This window comes from Hordeum vulgare, chromosome 3H, assembly GCF_904849725.1.
Source record: "Hordeum vulgare subsp. vulgare chromosome 3H, MorexV3_pseudomolecules_assembly, whole genome shotgun sequence".
Taxonomy (NCBI): domain Eukaryota; kingdom Viridiplantae; phylum Streptophyta; class Magnoliopsida; order Poales; family Poaceae; genus Hordeum; species Hordeum vulgare.
Genome location: NC_058520.1, coordinates 249,607,109 through 249,615,177, shown reverse-complemented (window position 1 = coordinate 249,615,177; position 8,069 = coordinate 249,607,109).

Here is an 8,069-nt window from a genome sequence, read left to right as displayed (position 1 = left end):
TCATGCCGTGTTTGCCTATGTTTACAATACTTCTGTATGGATTTTCTGCACTTTATATGATTTATTTACAACTAACCTAGATTGACTATGTTTTCAGCAGAACTACAGTGGTGTTGATTTTTGTGCCGAAATAAAAGTTCTCGGAATTGGAAGAAACTTTTTGACGATTTTTTGGAGGAAAAGAGAAGCACTGGAGCAAAGAATCACCAGAGGCCCCCTGGTGCCCACTAGACATCAGGCCGCACCAGCACCCCCTCAGGTCTGCTGATGTCTAGTGGGCACCTTGTGGCCCATCTTGGCGTGATTCCAACACCCAAAAATCCTATAAATATAGAAACGTCCAGAAATAACCCTAGACGAGAAGTTCTGCCACTGCAGGCATTTGTAGCCACGAAATACCAATCTAGAGACGTTCCGGTACCCTACCAGAGAAGGGAAATCATCTCTGGTGGCCATCTTCATCATCTCGGTAGAGGCCATGATGAGGAGGGATTAGTCCACCCTCGGGGCTGAGGATTTGTACCAGTAGCTATGTGTTTAATCTCTCTATCATGTTCTTAAGATGTCAAGATCTTGATAAAATGATAACTTGTTATCTTAGTATGAACTCTTGGAAAGATTGATTGGAAAGAATAACTTTGAGGTGGTTTTGTACCCTACAAACAATTGTTTCTTATGTTATCCGCTAGATAGGAACTTTAGAGTTATTTTCTATCGCACGTTGAGGGATTGTTATGTGATCCAATTATATTAGCATTGTTGAGAGATTGCACTAGCGAAAGTATGGACCCTAGGCCTCATTTTCAAGCATTGCAATGCCATTTATGCTCACTTTTGTTACTTGCCACCTTGCTGTTTTTATATTTTCAGATTGCAAAAACTATATCTACTATCATTACTACACTTGTATCACCATCTCTTCACCGAACTAGTGAACCTATACAAATTACCATTGTATTTGGTGTGTTGGGGACAAAAGAGATATTTTATTATTTGGTTGCAGGGTTGTTTGAGAGAGACAATCTTCATCCTACACCTCCCACGGATTGATAAACCTTAGGTCATCCACTTGAGGGAAATTCGCTACTATCCTACAAAACTCTATGCTTGGAGGCCCAACACTAGTCTACAAGAGTAAGTTATGTAGTAGAGATCAATACCTTTTTCCTCAGGGTTTCACCATGAGGGTCCTTCGAGGGACCAATGCCTCATCCGCGGACTCCTCACCCGAGTCCGGAATATCATCAAATAGGGCCATAGGGGCCCTACGTACCTTCTTGGGGTCGTCGGGAGCTTGATCTCCCTCGGCATCTTCAGAGTCACTCACCTCCTCTTCATCTTCTTCTTCCTCTCCCTCTAGATGGGAAGGAGCCAATGTCTCTTCGGACTTAGTGTCCTGGGGGGCCTTCGACCGAAGACCCTCCCAGATCTTCTTCCTCCCCTTCTTCTGTTCCTCCTTCTCCCCCGGAGCTGTGTACGGCTTCTCGGCTAGCATGGCTGCCAGCAGAGGGGTCATGACGTCCTGGAGAAAAGGTGCTGGACAGTTAATCCATCCGGACTTTTCAGCCAGATCTATAGGCATTGGGGAAGGAAGGAATGGGTGCCTTGTTAAAAAACAGGAAGGGATGGAATCTAAAATTATGGTAGAAACCTTACCGGTCCCGCAGGGTTGAGGGGGGAAAGGCCTTCGTCTTCCCCGTCATCCGGCCAAGTCTTTTGCGACTTGAAGTGCCTTCCACAGCTTCTCGCGAGTAGTGCGGAAAAACTCCGCACATGGCCAACCGCACTACTTGGATTCTCTGGATCATATTCCCACATCACGACGGGCTGGTGGTGGCAGGGGAGAAGGCCGCGATTCAGCATCACCTCGACCACATTGGTGAGGTCGATTTTCTGCATTAGATCAGAGATCCTCTTCGTGAGCTCCTCCACCTCCACGACCTCCTCCCAATCTCAGGCCTTTTATGTCCATGAGACGGGACGCGTGGGAGGGCGAAGTCTAAATGCGGGAGGAGCTGACTCGCGTTTGTTGCGCGGCTCGATGATATAGAAGCACTCCTTCTGCCACGAGTTGATGGTGTCGATGAATGTGCCCTTCGGCCATGGGGCCCCGTTGAGCTCGCCGATCATCGCCCCTCTAGAGTCAGCCTACTCGCCATTAACAACCTTGGGCTTGACAGCAAGAACCTTCAACCACAAGATGAAGTGGGATTGGACCCGCAAGAAGGCCTCGTAGACCATGATGAAAGCAGAAAGACGGGTGATGGAGTTTGGGGGGAGAATGTGGAAGTCAAGCCCATAGTAGAACATGACCCCCCAAACAAATGGGTGAAGCGGAAAACTTAAGCCTCTAATGAAATGAGGAACGAAAACTACTCTTTCACCATCTCGAGGAGTGGGGATGACCTGGCCCTTATCTGGAGCGCAGTGGGTTATGTTCCCTGGAAGATAGCCATAGTTCTTCAGCTCCGAAATGTCCTTTTCAGTGACAGAGGAGACCTCCCACTTGCCCTTGGAACCGGCGTTAGCCATTGCCGGACTAATGAAAGGATTTGAAAGCCTAGGAGGAAGAGGGGAGCCGGGGCATTGGAGCTTTCGGGAGCAAGGCATGGTGATGGTGTGCAAGATCTCACGTGTGTGAGGAAGCTGAGGTGACAGTTTTTGCCTTTTATGGCTCACTAGAATACCGTAGGCTCTGCCACTATGTCATAAACTCCACCACTTCCCGATAAAAATGTATGATTATGGGCGTGTTGGATAAACACAAACCATAAACATATCCCTAGAAAAGAGGTGCACGATCTCCATGATGGAACGTGTGAGTAAAACAGCCTCGAACCGCTCGTAAAAAAGGGCCCTGGCCAACCGCAGCCTTTCAAATAAGGAAATACGCTGCTCATTGTATAACAGTATGTATGTATGTATATATATATATATATATATATATATATATATATATATATATATATATATATATATATATATATATAGGGAAAATCGATACTACCACTAGGGGGTAGTTACCCCATTCCCAACACCGTGTGATCTGGTGTGGTGGACGTTTTGATTAACGGGTTTGGTTCTAGTAATACATCATTTTTATTTTCATCCCATAATGCAACTAATCATGTAGTTCCTATTTTCATGTATGGATATAACTACCACACGTCCAACACATATCTAGCTTTCACATCTGGCTGCCAGCTGCAGCAGATTTTATGGCAATCCCAGTCAATTCAGATTATGAGCATCGATGCATGTTGCAAGGTATTCATCCGGCGGACAAAATCTTTCAAATTGTTCCTGATAGATTTTATTATCTAATTGAATTGTTTGATCAGCAGCCATGGGCATTGACTTTTTTTATTTAATTGATTTCTTTGATAAGCAGCCATGGCCGATGTCAACCATTCATCAAATTTTCAAGACCTTATGAACGGCGTCCCGGCGCCACCTTCGTGGAGTCGTCGCCGGCGGCGACACAGCCGCCTTCGAGTTGCGCGCTCCGAATGACACAGCCGCCGGCCATTGAGGAGCTCAACATTGCTGCATCGTCCTCATGTTCTGGAACGTTTCCAAACTATCACTACATTTAGCACTACCATGAATTCCAATCCAGTTCTCATGTTACAGATCAGTATACGTACATGCGTGGACATGTATCATCACTTCGTGTTGAATTGTATCCCCATATTATTTTTAGCTCAGTCATGTTCTAGCTAGCACATGCAATTGATTGAAGATTTCATATCTTGGTGAAGTTTTTATTTTGCAATTTTATTTTTGTACTAAAAAGAATATAACAAACACATCCATACTCTTGTACATTTGATCAGTATATATTTATTCTGGAGATACTCCTCTTATCTTCAAGTATACGTACATTTTGTGTGGGAAGATACTCCTTATTTTGGGAATTATACTGCTTATTTGGACGTACTCCATACTTCGTTCACCTTTTCAAATATACTCCATACTGTAGCACTATAGTAGTATGTAGACATGTAGTACACACCATACTTCTATTACAAACTATATATTACATGCGAAGTACTACTTTTTTGGGAGACTTATTTTGTACGTCGATGTAAGAATCTTAATACTCTATACTCCAGCTTGTTGTTAATACTTCATACTCCAATAATCAAATGCTTATACTTCATACTCCAATTTTACGTTAGCAGTGCATACTACATACTAATGAAATTACATGTCAATACTTCATACTACAAAATTTACATGTCAATACTCCATACTACACGTATAACTATACACTATGTGGTTCTAAAAAGAGGAATATATTTCCCACAATAACAGAAGAATCCAAAAGGAGTTATTTGTACCATACTATATATTTCCAACAAAAAATACGGTGCGTATAAAATAACAGCATCATGTTCACATGCTTATATTGTTGTACGCACCCTGGATTAAGGAGGTAGTTGCAACAGTCTTTCAACGGCTTGCCGGATTATTTTATTATATAAACTGAATTAGTTTCTGCCTATAAAATTGCATCGGCACCCGTTAACACAGTATCCATTACACTGAATTAGTTTATACCATTATTTGAGTGAGGGAAAGAGGGACACGTGGAGGCCAAAGAAAATGGTGGTAACTACCACTGCTTGTAGATAAAATTTGTCATATATATATATATATATATATATATATATATATATATATATATATATATATATATATATATATTTGTCTATGCATTTAAAGGAGAGGGAGTCATCGGTAGCCCAGCTATCATTGGTTAAAGGAAGAGAGGAACTCGCATCACAAGCTAGATCTCTCATGACATCATCAAAGGAGGAAGGTTTCAGCATTGGAGGCCAGTTCAGGGGCTACTGAGGGAGTCCGGGATTAGGGGGTCCTTGGGTCGTCTACCTATTCACATGGGCCGGACTCTGTGGCATGTTCGACCATTAGCAGAAGTATTGGATTCGAGATGGATTGTTGTGAAGACTTGGCGTGCAATCCAGGGCGATATAGTAATCAGTATATTCCTTCTCTATTGTAACTGACCATGTGTAACTGTAGTACCCCTGGTATCTATATAAGCCAAGTGACATAGTTCGTAGGACACATTAAGCTCATTACGATTAGGGTTTAGACCACAACATCCGATCTCGTAGTACATCAACTATGTACTCTATACTATTCCATCAATAACAACAAGAGCAGGACTTAGGGTTTTACCTCAATTAAGGGGGCCCGGACCTGGGTAAAACATCGTCTTCATCATCTCTTGTTCAGCTAGCCAAACCATCATCTCAATTAGCTCCCAATTTCCCTATAGCTCAGTCATGTGTAGTATCATAGGCATTGGACACTTTTGGCAGACATCGACATTTGGTCGAGCACCTGCCGTGTGTGGCGAGAGCACGCCCAGAGCATCGCTTTACACGTGTTGTGCATGGAGTCACTGCGCCCACCTGCACTGCTCCTGTGACCCCTACATAGTGGCAGCATCGAGCCTTAACTCACTAGCGCTGCTAACACCCTTGCTACGCGCGTGAACCCCCTGCACCCGTGCTGGCCGCCGACGCCAGCAGCGCCTGTCGCGGCGATGGCAGCAGCGGCAATGCCGCCACTGCCCACCAGCTCACACGTGCGGCCAGAACCCCCTTCTCCACTAGCTCAGCCACCAGGCAGGATCCCCCTCAACCGTCCCATAATTGTATTAACAGGAAATAGTAATACATGTGTGAATAAATAGATCACAATGTGTCCCTAGCAAGCCTTTAGTTGGCTAGCTCATTGATCAATAGATGATCATGGTTTCCTGATCATGGACATTAGATGTCATTGATAACGGGATCACATCATTAGGAGAATGATGTGATGGACCCAATCCTAAGCATAGCACTAGATCGTGTTGTTCGTATGCTAAAGCTTTTCTAATGTCAAGTGCCTTTTCCTTAGACCATGAGATTGTGCAACTCCCGGATACCGTAGGGGTGCTTTGGGTGTATCAAACGTCACAACGTAATTGGGTGACTATAAAGGTGCACTACGAGTATCTCCGAAAGTGTCTGTTGGGTTGGTACGAATCGAGATCGGGATTTGTCACTCCGTGTGACGGAGAGGTATCTCTGGGCCCACTCGGTAGAACATCATCATGAGCTCAATGTGACTCAGGAGTTAGTCACAAGATGACGTGCTAAGGAATGAGTAAAGAGACTTACCAGTAACGAGATTGAACAGGGTATAGGTATACCGATGATCGAATCTCGGGCAAGTTCTATACCGACAAACAAAGGGAATTGTATACGGGATTGATTGAATCCTTGACATCGTGGTTCATCCGATGATATCATCGTGGAGCATGTGGGAGCCACCATGGATATCCAGATCCCGCTGATGGTTATTGTTCGGAGAGTGTCTCGGTCATGTCTGCATGCCACCCGGACCCGTAGGGTCTACACACTTAAGGTTCGATGACGCTAGGGTTATAGGGAATTATTATACGAGGTTACCGAAGGTTGTTAGGAGTCCCGGGTGAGATCCGGGACGTCACTAGGAGCTTCGAAATGGTTCAAAGGTAAAGATTGATATATAGGATGGATGGGTTTGGACGCCGGAAATGTTTCGGGCACCACCGGCAAAGTGTCGGGACCACCGGAAGGGTTCCGGAGGCCCACCGGGAGGGGTCACAAGCCCCGGAAGGCTATATGGGCCAAGTTTGGGAGGGAACCAGCCCCTGGGTGGGCTGGTGCGCCCCCACACCCATCCCATGGCGCACGAGAGAGGAAGGGGGAACCCTAGGTGCTGGTGGGCCTAAGGCCCACCAGGGGTGCGCCACCCCCTCTCCTGTCGTGGCCGCCGCCCCCCTCTCACATATGGGTTGCTGCCACCCCTAGGGTGGGAACCCTCGAGGTGGCGCACCCCTCCCCTCTCCTCCTATAAATAGAGAGGGGTTTGGGGCTATTGGAGACACAAGTTTATCTCTCCTCGGCGCAGCCCTGTCCCTCTTCTTCCTCCTCTTCCACGGTGCTTGGTGAAGCCCTGCCGGGAGACCTTATCTCTCCACCGACACCACGCTGTCGTGCTGCCGGAGATCTTCCCCAACCTCTCCCTCCTCCTTGCTCGATCAAGGTGCGGGAGACGTCACCGGGTTGCACGTGTGTTGAAACGCGGAGGTGCCGTCGTTCGGCACTAGATCAGAATCACACCGCGATCTGAATCGCCGCGAGTATGACTCCATAAACCGCATTCTAGCAACGCTTCCGCTTAGCGATCTTCAAAGGTATGAAGATGCACTCTCCCCTCTCTCATTGCTGGTCTCTCCGCAGGAAGATCTGAATATGGCGTAGGAAAATTTTGAATTTATGCTACGTTCCCCAACACTAACATCAAAGGGCCCATTCAAGAATGGGCACCTAAAACCAAGCCTTGATCTATTGCAGGAGTTTGCTTCCGGTGGGGTGTCATGATTGCTCGATAGTGGAGCAACAAATCATATGACCGGAAGCAAGGACTTAGTGGTGGACGTGCATCCTACCCCATCTATGCCCAGCCATGTCTAATTTGCTGATGCTTCAACGTCCAAGGTATTGGGATTTGGTAAGGTGGTCATCTCTCAAGATTTATCTATTGAGAAGGTCATTCTTGTTGAGTCCCTTGCTTACAATTTACTTTCAGTTCGTCAACTTGCAATTATGGGCTTTGCCACATTCTTTAATCTTGATACCGTGGTCCTTTTGTGGAGAAAGACTCTTAAAGTAGCCTATGTTGGATATGTCGAAAATGGTCTCTATATGGTGAACTTTTCACGGTGACCCACTAAGACTGCCACTCGTCTAATGGCTAAAGTTGATGTGGGCTGGCTTTGGCATCGCCGACTAGCTCATGCCAATATGAGATCTTTGCAAAGTCTCCTCAAAGGGGACCATGTTCAGGGACTAAGGAATGTGAGTTTTGCCAGAGATCGTGGTTGTAGTGCTTGTATTGAAGGGAAGATTCATGAGACTGCTCATCGTCCCATGACTCTCATTTACACTAAGAGACCCTTGGAGATCCTTCATATGGATCTCTTTGGTCCCCCATCTTTTCATAGT